This window comes from Neophocaena asiaeorientalis, unplaced genomic scaffold (assembly GCF_003031525.2).
Source record: "Neophocaena asiaeorientalis asiaeorientalis breed wild unplaced genomic scaffold, Neophocaena_asiaeorientalis_V1.1 scaffold177, whole genome shotgun sequence".
NCBI lineage: Eukaryota > Metazoa > Chordata > Mammalia > Artiodactyla > Phocoenidae > Neophocaena > Neophocaena asiaeorientalis.
The window spans coordinates 7,596,811-7,621,560 of record NW_020172779.1 but is presented as its reverse complement, the minus strand read 5'-3'; the positions used below and the strand labels follow the sequence as shown (position 1 = coordinate 7,621,560).

The following is a 24,750-nucleotide window of genomic DNA, read 5'->3' as shown; positions in this document are numbered from 1 at the left end:
AGACAACTGAAAAATGTCTGTAGACATTGCCCACGTCCTCTGCGGGGCAAAGCTGCCCCTGACTTCTCCCACTGCTGTGAACCACTGTTTTTTAAATTAATTAATTAATTAATTTTATTTTTGGCTGCATTGGGTCTTCATTGCTGTGCGCGGGCTTTCTCTAGTTGCGGCGAGTGGGGGTTACTCTTCGTTGCGGTGCGCGGGCTTCTCATTGCGGTGGTTTCTCTTGTTGCGGAGCACGGGCTCTAGGCGTGTGGGCTTCAGGAGTTGTGGCACATGGGCTCAGTAGTTGTGGCACGCAGGCTCAGTAGTTGTGGCGCACGGGTGTAGTTGCTCCACGCCATGTGGGATCTTCCCGGACCAGGGCTCAAACCCGTGTCCCCTGCATTGGCAGGCGGATACTTAACCACTGTGCCACCAGGGAAGTCCCCCACTGTTTTAAATATTTTGTTATTGTCAGGGCTGTTATGATGAAAACTTTCAATGCCACTCCAAACCTCCAATGTGAAACTGTACTTCCTAAGAGGGGGCCTTTCCTTTACTAAGCAGTAAGGAGATGCCTCAGCCTCCTAACGTCTCTCGTATCTCACTCTCGTTGGGTGTGTTTACGTACATCACAGCCAAATGCTGTCACTATGCGGACTGTCCTCTGGATGTTTCCTCTAGAAATGACAAATTCAACGTCTCGATGATACGAAGCTTTCGCTGACTTGCCAAGTACCACACTGCTAACGGATGAGGCCTGTCTCCTGACTGCAATCCGGTGACTTTTCCGTGAGCCAGAAAGATCTCGCCAGCGGAGTCATAACAGGAAACAAACCACCCTTCTGCTCACCCCAGTTTATGCATCGGCAACTCCTGTCGGCTCTTCCTCCAAAATATACCCCAAATATGACCCCTTCCCATCACTTTTCTACCCTGGTCCAAGCTGCCATCACCTCTCGCCCGCTCTCCTGCTTTGGCATTTGTTCTCCAACAATCCAGATTCTACGCTGCTTTAGGGCAATGCTGGAAAATCGCAATCAGATCACATCACTCCCGTCTCCAACGGCTTCCCATTTTCGTTATGAGCTTTTCGGTACTGTTACTGCTCTGTCTATTGTCCTTGCCTCTGCTGCTGAAGGGGTGTCTTTAAGTGGAAATAGGAAGAACCAGAAGCTGGACATGTAAGGATCAGAAAATCTCAGGGTTATACAGTAAACCCTGTACACCTGAAACTAACACAATGTTGTAAATCAACCATACTTTGGTTAAAAAAGAAAAAAGAAAGAAAAGCACAGGTACCAGGCTCAGCGTTAAGTGTCTCCCTTGATCTGCTGGATTTGCATGCACCCTGGGTTTCCACTACTTGCCTCTGATTCCACGAGTTTTCTCAGTCCCCCTCCCCCGCCAGCTCCCATGAGGGCCAGGCTTCAGCATGGCCAACATCACACCTCAATATGGGAGCTGCTGTGGCTTCGTTCAGGTCCCACCTGGCCAGTCCCAAGGACTGGACCAGGGTGGCAGAAGTGGGCTTCAGGAAGTGGCAGGCACCACAGTTGTCCCTGTGGACTTGGGAGGGAAGGGAGAAATTCTAGGGGGCCCAAGATCCAGTTTTGCGTATTTCATTACTTCACAACTTGGGGCAGGTCACCATCCTTCAGAAAAAGGAAGAAAGAATGTTTAAATAAATTAAAGAAGAAGATTCTAGAGGGTAGAGGCAAAGGACCTTAGTCACAGTGGTTGCAAAAAAAAAAAGTGCAAAGCTCATCCGTTGGCTTTGGAATTAAAAAGAGGGGTGGGGCTTCCCTGGTGGTGCAGTGGTTGAGAGTCCGCCTGCCAATGCAGGGGACACGGGTTCGTGCCCCAGTCCGGGACGATCCCACATGCCGCGGAGCAGCTGGGCCCATGAGCCATGGCCGCTGAGCCTGCGTCCGGAGCCTGTGCTCCACAACGGGAGAGGCCACAACAGTGAGAGGCCCGCATACCGCAAAAAAAAAAAGAAGAAGAAGAATTATGCAAGGAAAGTTACTGTTTCCACTCACTCCTTTCAGGCAACAATAACCACACACAATAAGCTGCAGTGCAGTGCTTGTCTGTGTCTGAAACGTGGCCAAACAAAGCAAAGATTAATCACACAGGGAAGGCTGATATCTCATGGGCAGATTAAGACAACAAGGTAGCAATTTTGAGTCTGACTAGAAACTGCTAAAATCAGAACTTTCAGTTAGGGACTTCACTTTCAACAGCCTTCTGGTTTGAGGGGGATATGGGAGCAGGGAGGGTGATTAATTAAACCTAGTGCTTAATTAAGTGTTCTTAGATATAAACTATCTCCTTTTTGCATGGTTAATGCAAACCTGGGTTCACAGCGCCATTCAGTTTGCTGGCTGGAAGGTTTAAGGAGCTGGGGAGGTTTCCATTAGACGTATGAATACAGGGGCTTTTCTAATGGTAAGTTATGGGGTGGTAGAAGGGGTGACTTGGGGATGGGACAGAAGCCCCTTCTCAGGAATTGTGGAAAAGCAGAAAGGGTCCTGACCTTGGGGTCAGGGAAACTGGCTTCTACTGTCCACGTGGCCTCTCACTAGCGGGATGACCTTGGGCAAGTCACCTATCCCCACGGATTCCCAGATGTGTTCATCACACAAGATGCCTTTTGTGACTCTACTCCCATGCCCCCTAAGGATTTGGTCTCCAAACTACATTTACCAAACTCAACTTCATTTCCAGTTGTGATTAATCAACATGCATGTAGTAATGGCGATACGTAATATTTATCACAGGCTTCCCATTTATTCCAGGTACCCTTGTTCTAAGCACATGACATGGATTAACTATTTAATTCTCAGAACAACTCTAAGAGGTAAACACTATTATCCCCATTTTACAGAGGAGAAAACGGAGGCACAGAGAAGGAAAGTAACTTCCCTAAGGTCACACAGACAGTAAATGGTGGAATGGAAATGTGTACCCAAGATTCTGACTGAGCACAGAGAAACAGTATTAGTCAGTGTCAACCTTGACCTCTTTTGCCAAATTTTAACGGCTCCAGCCTTAGTTTTCTTATCTGTAGAACACAGACACTCATCCCTGCTCTAACCTCCCTCCAGGAGTTAAAAGGCTCTGCTGTCAAGGTGCTTAGAAAGCTTTATATTGTAGATACGAGAGGTGTTAGGATAAGGGTGGAGGGGCCTGAGTGCCCAGCGTGGATCCTTTTAGCGACCTCACGTGCCACCCGCAAATTAACTGGCAGTGATACTGCATCTGAAGCAGAGGAATTTGGTCACGCAAGGTATTTGGTGTTTATCAGCCGTGAGTTAGATGATGCTACAGCCTTCTGAATCACTGGGTTCCGTGAACTCAAGCTTTAGATGGGGTAGGGTTTTTTTTTTCTGTTGTTTCTTGGGGCGTGAACTCAGGGGTTCTCTAAGATAACGTTTCTATTGTTTGAATGGACCAGATGCTTGGGGCAGCACCTGTTTTAGACGCTTTTTAGGGTGGTGGCAGGGTTTTCCCTTTGATTCAACTGTAGTACGTTTTCCCCTGTGCACTGCTCAATCTCAAGGTTCCAGAGGGACAATAACAGCATCCTTGCTGAACTTTTTCATGGGAAGCAGAGGTGCCCAGGCCCCTGAGGCACAGAGCCTACCGCCAAGTCTCAGCTCCATCGTGGGGCGACTTTTGGCAGGTCACTCGGTGTCACTGAGCCTCAGCATCCCACCTGGAAAGATGGGATAATAACAGTACTACTTCTCAGTGTGGTTTTGAGGGTTAAATGAGAGCACGAGGAACATTTCTGACTGTAGGGCAGCACTCAGGAATCTTAGTTAATGGGGATATATGTATATGCATAGTTGATTCACTTTGTTATAAAGCAGAAACTAACACACCATTGTAAAGCAGTTATACTCCAATAAAGATATTTTTTAAAAAAAAGAATCTTAGTTAATTTTAAACTCATGTACTTCTCATAAAAACCCTATCAGGGAGGTAAAATTCTCTCCAGAGTCCCGGAGGCGGTAAGTGACATGTCCAAGGCCACATATCTGCAAGAGGCAGAATCAGGATTTGAACACAGTCCCCAGGGCTGAGTTGCAGATTGGTGGGGGTGGAGACAGAGAGAGGGTCGGCTGTACACCTGGCTTTGCCACACTTAGGCTCTCTGGACCTCAGTGTCCTCACCTGTGAAATGGGAATCATGCTAGTCATTAGTGTTATGGGAAGTATCAAGTGCAAAATAAATTCAAGGTATTGGGCTACTATGAAAAAAATGATGTGGGATGAAGAAAAAATCCTTAGACAAGACCTTTCTTTCATTTGACCTACATTTCTAGGCAGACTGCCATTAGGGCAAATCTTGGGTACAAAGTTCTGCAGGGAAGCACATGGCTAACCCTGAGTTCTCAGGGCTGTGCGGGAAAGCAGCTTAGGACCAGAAGGCATCCAAACCCAGTGCTATGGAGAGTACACCAGTCTCCATTCCTCAGCCAAATGTTCTGCATGTCTCTGCAGACACCTTGAGTCAGGGAGCAGGTGTGATGTTGAAGACACAGATGCTGACTTCAATGCCACGCATTGAGGACCCACTTTGAGGTCAAGTTCATCTTGTGGCTTCTGTGCCAGAAGAAATTATATGACTATTCCAATCTGTCATTGAGGACTCCTCCTCCTAGATGGCTTGATGTTTCCATCAGGTGGATTTTGGGAAACGTGGGATTGATTGTGATAACGGTCCTGATTCTGTATCCCTCCTAGTATCCATACTCTTTGACACAGAAACTCGTAGGGCCTTCCCACTGCCACTCTGGCTATGACTTCCTTTGGCTCACTGGATGTTTGTTAGCAGATGGGATGCAAGCCATGGCTTGGAAAAGCACTGGCACCTTTCTGCCTATACTGTTGCCCGTCTACCATGAGAACATGCCTGGGCAAGACCTGGAGAGTGACAGTGTGTGGAGTTTTGTCAAGTCACCCTTGTCATCCCAGCTGAAGTCATCTTAGGGCAGACAGCATCCTGACAACCCCAAAGGTAATGGTAAGCCCAATCAAGACCAGCAGAGCCGCTTAACTGATCCTTACCTGACCTCAGGTTCATGAGCGAACCCAACACAGACAGGCTGAACCCTGCAGATTGTGAGCTAAATAAATACTTCCTGTTGTTCACCAGTGAGCTTGGTGGTTCTTTGTTATGAAGTGCTATTGTTGCAATAAATAGCTGATACACACACACATATATATATTAAAAAATGTAGTACACTATGGCTTTGATTATAATTTGCTATGCAACCTAAACTATCATTTTTCTTTCTTTGCTTTTAGAGGTACTAGCACAAAATGTTTTCATTTTCCATATACATACACACTTGATACAGACATTACTCCAATTAAATCCTGATACGAGGAAATGGAGAACTCTAAAAGCTGTGCTCTCCCTCTTACGTCTCATGCTTTTTCCAATCCATTTTATTTTTTAAAAAAATTTTAATTTTAGTTTTTTATACAGCAGGTCCTTATTAGTCATCAACTTTATACACATCAGTGTACACATGTCAATCCCAATCGCCCAATTCATCACACCACCACCACCATCCCCTGCCGCTTTCCCCCCTTGGTGTCCATATGTTTGTTCTCTACATCTGTGTCTCCATTTCTGCCCTGCAAACCAGTTCATCTGTACCAGTTTTCTAGGTTCCACATATATGCGTTAACATACGATGTTTTTCTCTTTCTGACTTACTTCACTCTATATGACAGTCTCTAGATCTATCCACGTCTCAACAAATGAGCCAATTTCGTTCCTTTTTATGGCTGAGTAATATTCCATTGTATATATGTACCACATCTTCTTTATCCATCTGTCTGTCAATGGGCATGTAGGTTGCTTCCATGTCCTGGCTATTGTAAATAGAGCTGCAATGAACATTGTGGTACATGACTCTTTTTGAATTATGGTTTTCTTAGGGTATATGCCCAGTAGTGGGATTGCTGGGTCTTATGGTAATTCTATTTTTAGTTTTTTAAGGAACCTCCATACTGTTCTCCATAGTGGCTGTATCAGTTTACATTCCCACCAACAGTGCAAGAGGGTTCCCTTTTCTCCACACCCTCTCCAGCATTTGTTGTTTGTAGATTTTCTGATGACGGCCATTCTAACTGGTGTGAGGTGATACCTCATTGTAGTTTTGATTTGCATTTCTCTAATAATTAGTGATGTTGAGCAGCTTTTCATGTGCTCCTTGGCCATCTGTATGTCTTCTTTGGAGAAATGTCTATTTAGGTCTTCTGCCCATTTTTGGATTGGGTTGTTTGTTTTTTTAATGTTGAGCTGCATGAGCTGTTTATATATTTTGGAGATTAATCCTTTGTCCGTTGATTCATTTGCAAATATTTTCTCCCATTCTGAGGGCTGCCTTTTCATCTGGTTTATAGTTTTCTTGCTGCGCAGAAGCTTTGAAGTTTCATTAGGTCCCATTTGTTTATTTTTATTTCCATTACTCTAGGAGGTGGGTCAAAAAAGATCTTGCTGTGATTTATGTCAAAGAGTGCTCTTCCTATGTTTTCCTCTAAGAGTTTTATAGTGTCTGGTCTTACATTTAGGTCTCTAATCCATTTTGAGTTTACTTTTGTGTATGGTGTTAGGGAGTGTTCTAATTTCATTCTTTTACATGTAGCTGTCCAGTTTTCCCAGCACCACTTATTGAAGAGACTGTCTTTTCTCCATTGTATATCCTTGCCTCCTTGGTCATAGGTTAGTTGACCATAGGTACGTGGGTTTATCTCTGGGCTTTCTATCTTGTTCCATTGATCTACGTTTCTGTTTTTGTGCCAGTACCATACTGTCTTGCCAATCCATTTATTTTAAATAAAAATTAAATGTATTTTTAAATTCAACAGGTCATATTTAAGATGAGCTCCTACTCAATGCGAAGAATGTGCCTTTTAAATAGTCAACCATGCTGTGGTTTTCCTCCAAATGTTCCCATTCTCTGTCCATGAAGACCCATGAGCCTTCAGGGCATCCATGGCCACTTTCCCCAGTCAGCTGTCCCCAGAGCCCTCCAGGGAGGCACCTGTGGTCCCAGCACCACCTGTGTGCTCCTCGTGGTGGTGGCAGATGCAGACAAACTGGATTCAAATCCCCTCTTACTAGCCTCACAACTAGTTCCCCAACCCCTCTGGGCCCATCTCCTCATCTGCAAGGTGAGGACACTAATAATGAGAGTCTCTGTCTCACAGGGCTGCCTGTGAAGATTAAATGAGATAGTGTACCTCCATCACTGCCTAGTGCCTGAGGGATAGTAAGCCCTTCCTAGACAATTGTATGCATGGTACCATGGGAACCTGAAATCCCAGCGAGCAGCTTTTTAATACTTACCATGTGCCCACTGTTTTGCATATTTTAAGAACGATTTTAGTGCTTTTTATACGTTTATTTAATTTTTCTTAAAACCTCACAACAACAGTTAGGTTTTCATATAGGTAGTGTTGTTATCTCCAATTTATGGATGAGAAAACTGAGGCACAGAGAGGTTAAGTAATTTACCCAAGGGCACACAGCTAAAAGATCAGCATGATAGCACTCTCCCCAGTTTATTATAGTTATTTACCCATCTTTCTCCATGGGGATCTGCAATGGGTAATTAATTTGTGCCTCCCTTGTGCTCAGCATATAGCTGGTCCATCATAGTGGTAGAGGTTGCTACAGAATGTTCTCGTCTTTCCTCTCTCAGCATTGACCCTTTTGAGGGCAGAGGACTGGGTCCTCCGATCAATCCCTGCACCGGCATGTTACTGAATCGATCGGGTGGGACCAGATGGCGCCTTGACGAGGAAACGAGCTCTTTCTCACCCCAGCGCACACATGTTCTGGGCTCTTCGCACACTGTCCCACAGCCCAGCTCGATTCAAGACACAGGAAGCAAACAAGGCTTGCAGCAGCCTCAGGCGTGCGGCAGTGAAATTAGTAGATCTGTGTACAAAGGAGCATTTAATGATGCTATCAGGCTACCCCGACCACGCGGAGCCGTTGTTAACATTCTGCATGAAAGAAGTAACAACCCTTGGGACTTCCCTGGTGGCTCAGTGGTTAAGAATCTGCCTGCCAATGCAGGGGACACGGGTTCAAGCCCTGGTCCGGGAAGATCCCACATGCCGCGGAGCTACTAAGCCCATGGGCCACAACTACTGAGCCCTCCTGCCACAACTACTGAAGCTTACACACCTAGAGCCTGTGCTCCGCAACAAAAGAAGCCACTGCAATGTGAAGCCCACGTACTGCAAGGAAGAGTAGCCACTGCTCGCCACAACTAGAGAAAGCCCGTGTGCAGCAACGAGGACCCAACGCAGCCAAAAATAAAGAAATAAAATAAATAAATAAAAATAAATAAATACATAAATACATAAATAAATAAAAGGAAGCGACAACCCCCAATTGCTGCGGGTAGGCCTGGCATCACGCTTGCTCCCAGCCCCCAGAACACTCGCATTTTCTGGCAACGGATGGCACACGGGGATCAGGGGGAACTGATGGCTTTGTGCAAAAATGTCCTCTAAGTGCTTTGTAGTGTGGTTGCTCCTCTGATTGCCTGTCAGGGATGTAATTTTCATTAAATATTAAGGAGCTGTTTGTTAAAATAGTGTCGTCATGGTAACCGGGTGGGGGAGGGGTGCTGAAATAGTCTGGGGCTGCCCGAATTGCAGCATGTTAATCAAATGCTCGCTGCTATTTAATGAGCTTCTCTGGGCACCTCCCCCTGACAATGAATTTGGAAGACCCAAGGGCTTGGGGTTTACCCCAGTTGTCACTGTCAAAGACGTGGGTGCTTGTGAGTTCCTGGGGCTGTGCTGTGTTTGCTTGATGGATAGATGGGTGGGTGACGGACAGATGGATGGATGATGGATGATGGATGGATGCTGTAAACAAAACTTTAGACGTTCGAGTCTGAGCTGTCTCTCACAGCTCTTCCATTTTTCAGTTTCTCTTTTGCAGTGGAAAGGAATTTTGCCAGAGAGCTGGGAGAAAGAGGTGAGGAGAGTAAATGGACGAGGGCTTTGCCTGAAAGGAGAGCTGATGGCAATGACAGGGAAGCAGCGTGGAAGAGTGTAGACCCGGACCACCTGGCTTCAAGTCCCCACTCCGTCTCCTTTCCCTGTGTCACCGCGACTCGGCGACCTGCTCCCCCAAGCAGCTTCTGTTGCCCCAGACATCACAGGCGTTCATAGTGTTCGTCCCTCAGAGGGCTGGTGCGGGGATTCAAGGAGATGAGGCTCGTAACCCAGCGCTGGCCCAGAGTAAATGCCCAATAAACCCTGAGCACCTCCTCTGCTATTGCTATGGGCACTGCTGCTGCACAGGGGGGTTATGAAAACGCCCCTCCCCTCCGAGGGAAGGCCTCACCATGCTTTCAGGGCCTAAAGGTCTAATGGGGCCCTGACCAGCCTGTGCAGGACCCAGACCCAGGTCTGCTTTACTCTTACTACCCATGTTCTTTCTGAGGTCAGCAAACTTTTCCTGGAAAGGGACAGATAGTAAATATTTTAGGCCTGGTGGGTCACATGCAGTCTCTGTCACATACTGTCATTGTTGTTGGTTTTTTTAAACAATCCTTTAAAATTATAAAGCCATTCTTAGCTCCCAGGCTACTCAGAGATAGGCCTGGTTGGCCGGTCCCTGCCATGCTGCCTTATGAGGAAATAGAGGAAAAAAGGAAAGCAAAGTAAAGGGAGATGTAGACATGGGTATTTTTTTTCCCCCACTAAAAGTAGGTTGAAGCTACACAGAAAAGAAAAATTGGGGTCCAAGAATTTGTCCGACTTTAAAAATCAAAATAAAACCAGCCACAGTGATTCACTACAGCCTTGTAATGCTCACTTCATTGTCCAGGAAAGGGGGGCAGACGGAAGTGGGGTGACCTGGCCAAGGTCACATCACTAGTAAGGGACAGAGCTGGGACATAAACCCAGGGGGTCTGGCACCAGACAACCTCCCCACCACCCCATCTTCCTTGACTATTGTAGGAAAGAATCTCTATTTTCTATTATTCTGAGACTCCCGACATCCTCCATCAGCTGACCTCCTGGTTAAGAGCCAGACTTTGGGGTCTGACAGGTCTGCAGTCCAGCCTCAACTCTACTGTCACTGCATCTATGACCTTGGAAGTGACTAACTTTTCGGTGCCTCAGTTTCCTCAACGGTAAGATGGAGAGATCTGCTATACCTCCCTCTGGGTGGTTATGGGGATGAAATGAGTTAAAGGCATGTAAGGGACTTAGCAAATGGCTTTGCACATGGTCAGTGTTGGATCAAGGTTAGAATTGATGATTATAACAATCACTGTGGCAGGCAGAATAATGGCCCCCAAAGATGCCCTTACCCTGAACCGCAGAACCTGTGAATATGTTATCTTAAATGGCAAAGAGGACTTACGGTAGCAGATGGAATTAAGACTGCAAATCAGATGACCTTAAAATAGATAATCCTGGATTATCTGGGTAGGCATGATGTAATCACAAGAGCTAAGTTAGAGATGGAAGGGAGAGGCAGAAGAGCCACTATCAGAGTGCTACGGCCCGAGAAAAACTCAGCTGGCCATTGCTGGCCTTGCAGGTAGAAGGGCCCATGAGCTAAGGAATTCGGAAAGCTTCTGGAAGCTGGAAATTCAATGAAACAGATTTTCCCTTTGAGTCTCCAGATAGTAATGCAACTTGTTGGCATCTTGATTTTAGCTCAGTGAGATGAATTGCAGATTTCTGACCTCCAGAACTGTAAGATGATAAATGTGTGTGGTTCAAGCCACTAAGGCATGTGTTACAGCAGCAATAGGAATAGGAAATTAATATACTGTTTGTCCTACACACGAGAGGACTCCCCGGGGTTGGGAGAGCCACCGGAAGCGAGCGTGGCATCCCACACAGTCTGGAGCAGGAGGCCTTCTCTGCACACTCCCCAGCCAGCAACCCTTGGCTTAGGGATGGACATGAGGCCTGACCCTCTCAATTCCAGGGCATTTGCTAGGATGACGACAGAAGCAACACCCTCTTTCTGAGGGGGCTGCAGAGAGAAGGGGCTGGGTCAGTGGGGGACACATGCCTTGGTAAAGCCTGTGTAGGAGAAAGTTGAGGCAGGAGATGGAGCAAAACCACACCCACCAGCACTGTTTAGATCCAGCTGGGCTCAAAGCCAGACCAGCTCAGACTTTTCAATTACACGAGCTTCTTTTTTGTTTTACACTTACGTCAATATGAATTAGATCTTTATTTTGCACCTAAAAGTCTGACTAATATAATCCAATATCCACTTAGGTACAGTTCCCTACTAGTTTCAGGTGTTATCCTTTCCTTGGCCCATACACTTTGGGTTCTAGAGTAACATGGAGTGGGCTTTAGGAGTGGGCACTTAGGTCAAATTTTTATGTTTTAAAATTTAAAACATTGGATTTATTTATTTATTTATCTGCCCCCACTGCGAGGCATGCAGGGCCTTAGTTCCCCGACCAGGGATCGAACCGGTGCCCCCTGCAGTGGAAGCTCGGAGTCTTAACCACTGGACCGCCAGGGAAGTCCCCTAGGGCAAATTTTTGGATGGACGTCGGTAGGGGAGAGTGGGCTGCCATCTCTCACTTCTCCTGCTTAGCTCAGAGATGTCAAGTCTACTGCTGCTGGCAGAAGAAGGAGTGAAGAGCCCCTCATGGGCTACTGAACGGGAATGTGGCTTGAACTTGCACCTGGATCTGTGGGAGAACCAACGGCCTACGGCGGAGTCTTCATGTCTAGTCCATTAGGGCTGAGTGATTTCCACATTTATGGCACAGGGGACGGTTGTGACTTGCTTTCCTGGTTAGGCTGTTTCTTCTGGTCTTGCCTCTTGCATGTTGATGGTGTCCCAGGGTTCTGTCCTCTGGCTCTGAGCTGTCCCCGAGAGAGCGCAATCCCCCCACGGCCTCCCCTATCCCCTTCATCCGCTGTCCATCCATCCTTATTCTATCCCAGTAGGCCTGAGGGATGTGACACACGTCCTTGGGTGATGGTGACGGCTGCCCTCCCTCCTCGAATTTTCATAGGGTGGCAAGGGTGGAGTGGGGCTATGTTGCAGTTGGGGAAGTCGATACGATTCGAAAAGAACCCAGGTCATGCTCGCCTTTTCCTCCCCCAAGCATACACTGGCCAGGTTGACAGATAATCACTGACCTATATAAGGATGGCTCTCCTGAATCAATCCATCCCGACCTGAGCCGGCTTCTGTGTTCCAGGCCCATGCTGGACATTCCCACTAGGACGATGATACAAACACTAATCCTAGAATTACTATCAGCACTAATACTAATGTAATTCCGGGTCACATCTATTGAGCACTCCCTCTGTGCCAGGCCTAGTGCTTAACACTTTACATGTACTGACCGGAAGGACCCTCTCGGGCAGCTAATAGCTGCATAATCCCCATTATACAGATGAAGAAACTGAGACTTAGGAACGTTAAAGGACCCCCCAGGATTTCAATTCAAGCCATTTGGACTCCTGAGACCACTTGTTCAACCACTGCTCTATGTTATCTCCCAGGCCTCAGGCGTCCCACCGGTGTGCCCAGTGCCATGTCCTCAGTACCTTCTGCGACATACACTACTTTTTCCCTACCTGTGCGCTACCTGGTTAACGGGATCCCTCTCTTAGGTTCCCAAGCCGGGAGACTGGGGCTCGCTCTTGACCCGTCTTTCCTCACTTTTCATGTTCAAGTCCAGTCAATGCTTTCTCTGAATCGGTACTCCTCAGCGACCCCCACTCTCACCCCCGCTGTGACTGCCTCTGTTTAGGTGGCCACACCCTGTCTCCAGGGTCATCTCTCTGCAGCTGCCCCCGACTGCTGCCTTGTCTTTGATCTCTCTTATCTGCAGCCTACCCGCTGCTGCGCCGTGACCATGTCAAGTTTCTAAACCCAAGGCTGCGTCGCTTGGTTTGAGAGAGTGGCATGGACACATATACACTACCAAACGTAAAACAGATAGCTAGTGGGAAGCAGCCACATAGCACAGGGAGATCAGCTCGGTGCTTTGTGACCACCTAGAGGGGTGGGATAGGGAGGGTGGGAGGGAGGGAGATGCAAGAGGGAGGAGATATGGGAACACATGTATATGTATAACTGATTCACTTTGTTATAAAGCAGAAACGAGCACACCATTGTAAAGCAATTGTACTCCAATAAAGATGAAAAAAAACCCCAAAACCAAAAAACTTCTGAAAGTTGCTTATTGCTTCCTGCAAACAGTCCAGTCCTGAGCATGGCATTCGGGAACCTCTGCGGTTTGACTCAGCCAAGCTTGCCCATCTCAGCTGCCACACGCTCCCCAGCCAGGCTCTCTCTGCTCCAGTCACAGCAGGCTTCCCGACACCCTCCGCACGTCTTCCTCTCCCCTGGCACCTCTGCCCAGGCTGCCCCTTCCTCCCCTTCTGCAGAAATCCTTCCCTTCCCTCAGGGTCTAGCTGAAAGCCTCCCTGAACCCACAGGTCGAATGAGGGACTTCGTTTCTGTGGGTAGGAAACTGACTGTCTTGGTGTCAATCGGGCGATCATGTGACACACTGACTTCTGCATTGCTTTACCTACAGATTTTGTTTTACTAACACCTCTACTCAGTGCCAGGCGCTGCTCTAAGCATGTTTCATAAGCTCAGTAGTCGTCGTAACTACCCTATCCGGTGGCGCATTTTAAAGATGAGGAAACTGAGGCACAGAGACGTTAAATAACTTGGTCGAGATCACAGGGCTAGCAAAGGTACGGCTGGGATTCCAATGGAGCCAGTCTGGCACCAGAGTGCATGGATTTAAGTGCTCTGTGGTACCGCCTCCTGCTGGGTGGTGTAGACAGTACCCTCTGTGGGAGCCCAGAGAGGAGACAAGGGCCTTGGGGAACTGTGGCACCTGCTGAGTTTGGAGTGATGTGACGCCCCTGCCTACCCAGGTCTCCAGAGGCCAGCTCCCCAGGCGCGCCTATGCCTTCTAACCCCAAGGCTTCCGCCTGGCCCACGGTCCCCTCAGCTCCATCTTCAGGAGCTAGGAGTCTGAGGCCAGACAAGGATGAAGCGAGGGACCAGGACAGGGTCCTTGCACCAGGATGTGGAGCCTCAGTGGGAAGGATGGGAGGGCAGGATGGGCCCCACTCTGCTTTTCCCTGCCGGTGGGCCAGTAGGGTGACCACTGGCCACGCCTCCTCTGGCGGGGCTTCTGCTTAGGCAGGGGAGCCGTTCTGCCCTAGGCCTCGGAGAGAGGAGAGAAGAGAAGCATGAGATTATCTGACCCAGCTCACCAGGCCAGGGGCTGGAGAAGACTGGGGACAGATGCTCAAGGTGGCCAGAATAACAGGCATGCACTTGCCTGGTGCCCCCTGAGAAGCCAGCTCTGGGCCAACAACCCAGGAGTCCCAGTGAGCCACCTGGGCTTGCAGGCCCTCCCCCCGCCCTCGGCTTCTGTGACCAGAGGCCCTGCTCTTCCCACTGCGTATGAGTTCCAATCCCCCCTTCATATCGATTTAATGCTCTTGATGTTTATTTAAGTATAAATTGAATCCTTCTCTTGAAGAGTCTCAGAAACTAAGGCTGAAAGAGGAGTTCCAGTTCAAACTTCTTCCCCATTTGGAACAGGTAAAGCCCATCCTTTAGACACGCTCCCACTCAAATTCAGTTGGTGCCAACTTGGCGTTCAACCACCTTGGCTGTCCGCACTCTCCCTGCAGTGGGAGTGAATTCGGGTGTTGACACTTGCTGAGCTGAAGGGAAGACGTGGTCTAGTCACTGTGGGGTTCAGTCCCCTCCAGAGACACCCCCTACCAAGACACTCGTGTGCATGCATGTTAGGACCCTTGGGGCATCAGCTACTCCCTGCAGAAGACCGAGAGTAGAGTAACTCAAGTTGAAGGTTTAAGTGGACCTTTCCTATTGGAGAATCATCAACAATGAAAAATGAGCCTCTGAAAAATGAACAGGAGTCATTTGAAAGTACGGTACTATTAAAACAATCTGTAGCTTCATTTTTCTCAGATTATAAGAAAGCTCTTCTTTCAGGGTGATTATGGATGGGAAGTGACAGAAGGGGAGAAGAAACAGCATCTTTTGACCATATTTTGTGAACAAGATCTTCTGCTAGGTCTCTTCCGTGTTTTATCTCATTTGTTCTCCTGCAGAGCCCTGTGAGGTATATTATATCCCCATTCTACAGATCGGGAAACTCGGGGGAAACCTAGTTCTGAACTACTTTGTCTCATCTTCTGCATATAATTCCGGAAACGCAGCTTATTCCCAGCTAGTGCGGTGAAGTCTCTCTAATTCAGAGCCCTTGGCAATTTGAAATAGAAGCAAAGCTGCCCACGGAATGATTTGCTACTTCAGAAAACGTCCTGCTTTTGTGAGAGTTTCGTTGGTATCAATCCTAAGCTCATAAACAGAGCAAGTGCCCTAGAAGTACAGGTCAGGTGCGCTCAGCCATACGGTCAGACGTGCAAGCACAGACCTCCGAGGCCCCTGCCTCCCCTCCCCACCTGTCAGCTAGCTGGGCTGAGCTGACTCCGTGTACTGAAGGATAATAGAGCTCACCTGCATGCAGAAGACACCCTCAGATTAAGACTTTTCACTCACTTGGCTTGGTACCAAAGTGGTCCAGATTAATGAGGTTTTGCTGTGCTTTGCCTCTCTGATGTAAAACAAGGCTGCTAGGTAGAAGCACGAAGTGTGAGAGCAGGCAGGGGCCTTGGAAATTGCTTTGTCTCAGATGCCAAAAGGTAGCACATGTGCTACGTCCTCCTTATTGCTCCTCAGCAGACATCACTAATCCATTGCAGCACACTCTTTCCTGGGTATGCCTCAGAATCCTTCTCCACACAGTGCCCCTGGCAGCCGTGACCAATTGATCAGAATGGGGGGAAGATGAAATCTACTTGCCAGCCCCGACCTAGCCCAGTCGCCTCATGGGAACAGAGGTGGAACACAAGCTGAGAGATGCCAAATGGCTGACGGAGCCAGGAATTGGGACCTCTTCTAACCGTTTTGCCTTTGAAGCTGTTTCCTGCCTCATCCCTGTCCCCTTCCCACTAAAGGTAGAACTGAAGTTGGGGTCGCTTGGCAGATGTTAGGGGGTACATAGGGAGAAGGAGACTGATATGAGTGACAGTTTTTAGGATCCCCATAGGCATAGGGGCTGTGCCTATGCCATAAACAATTTTGGCTTAAACTACCATCGTATTAAATTCCAGCTAGGATCACAGGGCGATGGGGCAGGAGAGGCAAAAGGTAGGCCCCCGAGTAAGCCTGTTCCATAGTCCCAGGTCTACCACTAATGCAAGAAATGTGACCTTGACAAATGCTTCAGGCAAATGCCATTTTATTTGAAATATGCTACAAATCCTGGGTGGTGAATGGTGCCTTTTGCGAAGTGAAGCATCGTTTTGAGAATCTGTCTTGAGACAGCCAGGCCTCACTGGAGAAGGGATTGGGAACCGACATTGACTGTGAGACTCCAGACTGGGCTACCCAAGCTCAAGTCTTAAACGATTTTCCATCTGTACCAACAGACCCTCATACCCGTGCTTTTCACTTCTGCGAGGGAAGGACGCCCGCATTGTTTTCTCATTTATTGGGAGAAAGAGAGGTCCTGAGAAGTCAAACCACTCACCACGAGGCCCACAGCTAGTAATAAAGGGCTGAGCTGCCCCTGCCTTTGAACCAGTGCTGGGACCACCAGAGGGAGAGCAGGAAAAATGGAGCTGCCCTTGACCGCCTTCTTGCAGCATCTCTGCTGTAGAGTGAGCTCAGGGGGAGTGATCACTTTCCTCTTCCCCTCCCTGCAGCTAAGCCAGGGCTTCTGACTCCCCATCCAGTGCTCTGTCCTCCCACCTGTGTTGCTATTTCCCGTCCCAACACTGAACCTTAATCTGGGGTCACGCCCCACATCTAGAATGAGAATAAGGGCTAATGTTTATTGAACACTTACGATGTGCTGGCACAGGACCAAGCGGCTTTGCATGAATCAGTTCACGGACTCCTCACAGCCCCCTTATGCAGTAGGTACTATCATGACACCCATTTTGCAGATGGGGAGACTGAGGCATAGAGAGGTGGGCGACTTGCCTGAGGCCCCACAGCTAGCAGAAGAGGCAGGATTTGAACCCTGCCGTCTGACTCCAGGGGCCCTGCTCTTAACCACAGACACGGCCTCCGGAGCTGCCACCTCTTCACTTTCCCTTTTAGTCATTCGACAATCACTTCTTGAGCACCTACTATATGCCAGGTCCTTTGAATCAAGGACACAGCCTCTGTCCTCAAAGCCCAGCTCATGCTTGAAGACTTGCCAAGGAAGCATCAAGTCACAGCTGAAGCTCCTGTTCAGCCCCCTCCCCTTCCTCGCCCACCCATCCGCCCACCGCATGGCACTCAGGACTCAGCTGAACGTACAGCCTCTGCACAATGACTGTCAAACTCGATTCTCGTCCAGGCTTCAGTTTCTTAAAGAAAAACCCCATCTCTGGCCTCCCACAGCGCCTTGCCCTCGATACACATTTTGTGCTGCAGCTGACCCAGGCCCGGGAGAAGAAGACCCAGTTACAAAGCACAAAGGAAGCCCCCGTGCTCATTATTCAGACCTTCAGACCCTCTCTCTTGCAATGGGTGTCTCTCCTGGGCAATTTCGCCACCGGCATCTGTGGTATGACTCCTCTCACGTTCACTGGGCCAGGTTTTGGTCACTGGAGAATGTGGTCCTACCGAACGAGCCCAGCGCCCTTGGGGAAGGCATGCTCACCGTCCTCCCACAGCCTGGGGGTTCGGGGAATCCTGCTGCGGCATCCCCCCACCCCAACCCGGTGCCTTCCCTTCTGGTCTGTGTGGTCGGGATCCCGGGCAAGTCTCTTGAAAGCGCGACTCACTGGCAACTCTTTTGGTGGTCCTAGTATGGGGGAGAGCTCCCTCGAGCCTCTGGTCAGAGCCCCTACCGTGCTTGGAGAGTTGCCCACCCCTTCACACAGATCAGGTGTTTGGGGTCACAAGTGTGATGTGTGGACGGATGTCTGTCATAAGCTCAGGTACAGTTGGCCAATGGACAACAGGTATGAGGATAGACCATCTCATCCAGTAGCTTCTAAACTGTTTTAAGGCAGCACCCTGCCCCATAAAACAGGCAGCGCCGACAGTGTGTGTGTGAGCTCACAAGTTCCCCTCATTCACTCTCCCTGAACTCTCTCCCTCATCCTCCTGCCCCTCCGGGATTCTTAGTCATCACAGAACAGTCTGTAAAACACTACCCTGGGGCTTCCCTGGTGGCGCAGTGGTTGGGAGTCCGCCTGCCGATGCAGGGGACATGGGTTTGTGCCCCGGTCCGGGAAGATCCCACGTGCCGCGGAGCGGCTGGGCCCGTGAGCCATGGCCGCTGAGCCTGTGCGTCCGGAGCCTGTGCTCCGCAACGGGAGAGGCCACAGCAGTGAGAGGCCCGGGTACCGCAAAAACAAACAAACAAAAAAACAGTACCCTGTCAAAACCCCTCCCCACTTCAACATTTCCCATCCATGCTTCTCCAACCTGTGCTTGAATTCTGCCAGCGACAGGGAACTCACTACCTCTAACGGACGTCAATTTTACCGTTGCCAACCTCTTGTTAGGAATTTCTCCTTAGGCTGAGTCGATAGCTGCCCTCTTGCCAGTGACAGCCGTTCAAAGGTGCAAAGGTGGCGTTCTCGCCTCCTTTTACTCATGTCTCCTCAGGGCTATGGTTTACAAACTGGTGTGAGCCTGGTAGTTCCCTCTCTAGTCCAAGCATATGTCCCTAACCCTGGTTACCGGGTTAGAGAACAATTCCCAGCACGAACCCTCCGGATGGGGAGCCTGAGTTGTTGTCATCTGAGCAAAGAGAGGTCGGCACAGCCACCTGCATTCTCCCTTTGCGTCTGGGGAGGGACGGGCAGGGACCCAGTGAATTCCAAGGGATTCACACCTGGATTCTCTGCACTGTGCACTGTTTCCAGCTGCATCTGGAGGGAAACCGTTTCAGGGGCGCAAAAGCTCAGCCGCCCCTGCCCCTTCCATTCATCTCCCTTCCCTTCCTGAAATCCAGCTGAGGCCCCGACCTCCGCCAAACACACGGGTCACTCACCAGTCCCATATTGCTTACATCCTGGGAATCTTTTTACACTTTGACTCTGAGAGCAGACAGTACGCCAAGACCTACAAAGAAGAGATACTCAATATTAAAGGCAGAACAAAGCAAATGGGGGTTCAACTCTCATTTCTAGAAGGATTAAGGTGCTAGGATCCTGGGATGGAGATGGGGAGGAGAAAGAAACAGGAAATGGTCAGGACCGGGGTGCTCGTTGAACTGCCCTCAAGAATCTCAGGGCTTTGGGACAATGCTGAGAAGACAAAAAAAAAAAAAAAAGAGACCCTTACTCTGGGTGAGTCAGCAGCTTTTTGAGAAGCAGGCCTTTTAGAAGAGCGAAACTAAAAGCCAAATCTGCTCGGTGGGGCTGGGGAGGCGTCTCTTGAACCCCACTCCGAGTTTCCTTGAGTCTTTGGTGTCCGTTCCTAGCAGCAGCGGGGGTTCACGGCTCCACGTTGGTGAGGGTGGAAGGGAAAAGCTCTGCACGCAAGGCCTCAAGTCCGAAAGATACCGCAGTCCTGAAAACAAAAGCCCCTGACGTGGATTTCCATCCTGGGAGACTACCGCCAGGCGAGCCCTGTGCGCTTTGAAAATTCCTCAGGAGAGCGGTAGCCGGAGGAACATGCGTGCGCCTGGCTCGGAGAATGCGTTCCCTGCATGGCAAGTCGAGGCCTGAGCTCTAGGGGTTTCTGCAGCCCGGCAGAGGCCCACCAGCGACGCACACGTGAGCGTGGAGAGCCTGCTGATGAGTGGCTGCTGGGGCCACGCTTCTCCTCGCTCCCCACGCCCTGCCCACCTTTAAAGCCAAACTTGTTTTTTCTTGTGGCCCTCAGAATTCTGAGGGGAGCAGAGGTTTCTCTATTCATCTATCGCTGTTCTCAAAGGAGCACCCTTTGCGGGGAAAGTCTTCATGGCAAGTTTCTACTGACTGAGTACATACTATATGGCAGGCGCTTCATACCCCGGATCCATAGTCAAAACTGAAATCGCATCACCTGGGAGCTTGCTGGAAGGGGCGGTTCTCGAGCCCCACTCAGCCCTACAGAATCAGAACCTGCTTTTCAACAAGCTCCTCAGGTGATTCCTGGGCACACTGAAGTCTGCAAAGTGTGTATTTCTAATCCTCTTCATCAGAGAAGGAAAGAAGGAAGTCAGGAAGTTGTAGCCCATTCCCAAGGTGAAGAAATAGGTTCAGGAAACCACAGCTTGGCTATTATGATTTTAGAGCTGCTGCGTGGTAGAGCTCATTAAATCCGTGTTCATGTGATTCCGGAATCGGTGTTCCTTTCCTCTGCACGATTTTGGGGAAGCAAGATGAGCGGCTGATGGGACAGGCGGGCCTGGCTTGGTGGGAGGGGCCTGGGGAAGAGCAGTGGGCCAGGGGTCGGCTGATGACCTCAGGCTTGCAGACGGAGGCTGCCAGGTGAGCACTCAGAGAGAGGCATCAGATACTGTGGACGCAGGGGCTCCACAGAGGCCGTCGGACACCAGCAAAATTTCCCGAAGCTCATTCAAGCTTCTGCATTGAATCCCAGTGATTAATTTATTTTGTTTGATTCCAGTTTAGCTGCATTTGCCCTCTGCCCTTAGAACTAGCCATACAGCAGGAGAAGGTACCCTAGGAGGCAAGCTAAACCGAGTGTCCCAGCGCTGATCTGCAGGAAGGACAATACTCTCTAAAGCCCCTTATAGTTTAGAGAGAACTTTTCATCCACCAGCTAATCTGCTCTTTCAAAGAACTTGGGGAGGGTCACTAGTGCTACTCTGCAGTTGAGGAAACTGAGGCACAGAGAGGTTAAGTGATTTTCCTGAGGTCACACAGCTTTCAGGCAGGTTGGGGTTGAGGTCCTCTAAGTCCATGTCCAGAAGTGTGAGCTCAGCTGCTTCTGATGGGGAAAGCGATCACATCACAGGTTTATGATGCCCTTGCTTAGTGTCACCCACTCCATATGTCTTGCTTCACCTTCTGCTCACTGAATGGGTTTACTGAATAGACTCATGAACCAAGAGGAAAACAGTCTACACCTCACACAGGGTGTGTGACTGGTACCTTACTTGATGTAAACTGGCCGGTGGGCATTCTTGGTTTATCAGTTAGTCATGTATTCCATTATGTAATGTTTGATCTGTTGCACTTGCTTCCATGAGGAAGATTAGTGTATATAAGGTATAGAGGGATCGATAAAACCTGGAGTTTGCACTGGTTCATAGGCAAATGTTCCCAGCACATTCATATTTTGCACCACCAAGTGCGGGCGGCTGGATGCAAGGTACACACAGCTGAGTAGAACAAGCCAGGGGGGACTCCGCCCTCCCAGCTCCTCCTCTGGGCTCCAGTGGTCACGTGCTCTGTCTTAGCCACTCCTGTTGCTCGGTTCTTCCTGGTCTTTGTGCAAAGGCCATGGGCTAGAGAAGCCATCTGTCCCTGCTACACTCTGGCAGAGCCTGAAACTGCTCTTTCATGGGGAACTCCTGATAAAGATGATCTGACCCCTTCTGTCTCTAAACCCATCAGCCTCCAGCCTTCTCTAGCCCCTTCCATCAAGTTTTACCCCTTTTAAAAATAATATATTGTCCTATAAGTTACTCAGGTCCTAAAGTTATTGCTATATTTGTTTTCATCCAAATTTTTTAATATAAATTTATTTGTTCTATTTATTTTATTTTTGGCTGCGTTGGGTCTTCGTTGCTGCGCGCGGGCTTTCTCTAGTTGTGGTGAGCGGGGGCTACTCTTCGCTGCGGAGCGCGGGCTTCTCATGGCGGTGGCTTCTCTCATTGTGGAGCACGGGCTCTAGGCGCGTGGGCTTCAGTAGTTGCGGCATGCGGGCTCAGTAGTTGTGGTTCGCGGGCTCTAGAGAGCAGGCTCAGTAGTTGTGGTGCACGGGCTTAGTTGCTCCACGGCATGTGGGATCTTCCCGGACTAGGGATCGAACCCATGTCCCCTGCATTGGCAGGCGGATTGTCAACCACTGTGCCACCAGGGAAGCCCCTCATCCAAAATGTATCATGCCCTTTGAACTCTGCTTGGTATCACCACTTGGACTGTGCTTCATTACAGAGTCACATGAATCGTGAATGCTCTGCTACAGCCCAATTGTCCCCAAAGCGCTGTGATTTTTGAATTTTTCAGAGTACAGGGTTTTACAGGCACGCATATATCATTTTAGAGTAGAAATGCCTGCATAAAGGAAGTTATATTACAGGTACTAATATCTATATATAACCAATATATAATATATAGTTTTAAAATATTGAACATGTTACTATTATTAAATGTTGAATATTTTAAATATCTGATGACCAACCATTTATTGACTATCCATATATACCTGATTCTGTGCTAAGCACCACATAGCCATAAATAAATAAATACATACATACATACATACATACGTAAATAAGACCCAATCCCTACCCTTAGGAAACTCACGGTACAAAAAAGGAGAAAGATATGTAATAAACTGAATGTGAGGAAGGGCAATGTACACAGAGGTGGGACAGGTGGGAGCAGTTAATGAACACCCCATTTGTCTCAGGAAAAAGCCACACTCCTTACCGCAGGGTCTTGGAGCTGCTGAGGTCTGCCCCCTGCTCATTGCTCCCCGCTCCCTTTGCCCCACTGCGTTCTGGGCTCACGGATGCCTAAGCTTCTTGAACCCACTATGCCCCCTGCAGCCATATGGCTATGCTATCTTAGACCCTCTCTCTTCAATGCTCTGTTCTCCCTCTTCCCCAAATTAACCCCGAGTTACCCTGTAGGACCCAGGGTGGTAACACATACAAAACACTGAGAATCATGTAATCAGGCATGATAGTTACTATTATTATTGATAATACTTATTATCATCCTCAGCTGACTAGGTGCTTCTTCTTGAGCACAGAGGCGTGGAGTGGGGCTTGGCTGGGGCCACACCGTGAATTCTTCTCAGAGCTGGGGAGTCTCAATGAATCTGTTACATCTTCCCCATTTATCCTGGAACTCAGCTCTGCAGCATCACCCACTAGACACTGGATCCTTCCTAACCAGCATGGGGGGAAGAGCGTAGGTCTTGGAGACAGGCCGTCTGAGTCTGGTCCTGGTTCTGGTCCTGGTTCTTTCACACGCTTGTGCTGTGCCCTGACGCCAAGCACCTCCCTCCCGGGGACCTTGGTTTTCTTAGCAGCCAAGTGGGGCTCTAAACAGAACCTGCCTCCTTGGGTTGCATGGGGGATCCAAGGCCACGGTGCCGACCGCAGTTCCTGCACGTGGAAATGGCAGCTTTCATCGCGAGCAGTATAAATGAAGTAAAGGGCTTTTCACTGTCCTTCAAGCTCTTAATGGGCACACATTTCCAGTCTTCCTGGCTCAGAACTCCTTTCCCCAGAAAATGGTCATGTGGCGCGAAATCCCAATGAGGAAAAATCTGCCTGTAGGATTTTCCCTACAGGTCCCTCCTATTCCCTTTTGGCCTAGTTTAAACCTACCAGATGGCAAGACAACTGCAGGGGGAAAAAGAGGAACGGTGATTTAACGGTCTGTAGAAGAAGAAAAACACCCTTCCCCAGGGTCACCCCCTCTCACGTAGTTTATTCCAGTCCATTTTTTCACTCGGCAAACGTTTAGCAGATGAGTGAGAAATTCTAGTAAACAGGTCATGATGTCCCGAGGTGATGGCCTCATATGGAGGAGAGGGTGAGGAACCCATGGAGGACACTGCTGGGGAGTGACTGACTCAGGCCAGGGCCAGTGCAGACTGGATACAAGAGAGGAAGGTCAACTTCAAAGAAGGTGGAAAACTACAGGCCACTTCTGTGCAGCCATCATTCTGCCAGCCAGAAGTGCAGCCTTAAGTTGCCTGTCTTTGCTTCAGAAAATGTTCCACTTTGGACACCAACAACAGCCTTTAATTCATAAGAGCGAGCAGCGAGTGACGGGTACAAAGGCCACCCCTTCCCGAGTGCTTGCTCTGCGCCAGACGTTGAGCTGGGCCCTCCACATGGCTTGTCTGTCCTTCCCGCAACAAGTCTGACGAGCACGTATCCTTATACCCCTTTTACAGACAACAGACCTGAACCTTAGCGTGATTAAATACATTGCCACGTGTCATAAGCGTAAAATGTCCAGCACTGAGGTTTGAGCTCAGGCCTGATTGAGTGTAGTCTTTCCATTCCCGCTCCCACCCCCACCCCGCTGCCTCTTAAACTTTGGCTCCATGACTTGAGCTGCTGACAAACTGGGCCACCTCTCCCATCACCCCCAACCTGGTCTTCCACTGAGACGCCCCCAGGAGCACGGAGGAAGCTGAGTTCATAACCTCCCCGACGTGTGAGGGCGCAGAACGACACCTTGAACATTCACCAGGACACTGAATTCTACTCTAGGATTGATCTGTATTTGCTCCCAAATATTTCCCCCCTGAAAACTGTCAAGTACAATCAGCACTCCACAAAGATGTGCCCAGCACCGGGCAGGGCAGTGTCTGATTTGCTCACTGCTGTCTCTTCATTCCTCCGATAACTGTGGGGCACTGACTATGGGCCAGTGCTGGGGACATAAGGTGAGCCCTGCCCTTGCAGTTGGGTTGGATAAGAGACTCCAGTGGCGTGATGGTGCTACCTGAAGCACATGCAATGGTGGCGCGATCGCCAGGAGAGGCACGTGAAG

General features: G+C 49.1%; 1 protein-coding gene across 2 annotated transcripts in view; it reads right to left on the bottom strand.

Moving 5' to 3' along the window:
* Positions 1-24,750, bottom strand: part of ZHX2 (zinc fingers and homeoboxes 2) — a 170,932-nt gene that overhangs the window by 77,541 nt on the left and 68,641 nt on the right. For both annotated transcript variants that reach the window (XM_024741058.1, XM_024741059.1), the window contains one exon: positions 19,104-19,174. The gene's annotated coding sequence lies outside the window, so the exon portion shown is untranslated. The remainder of the gene's footprint in view (positions 1-19,103; positions 19,175-24,750) is intronic.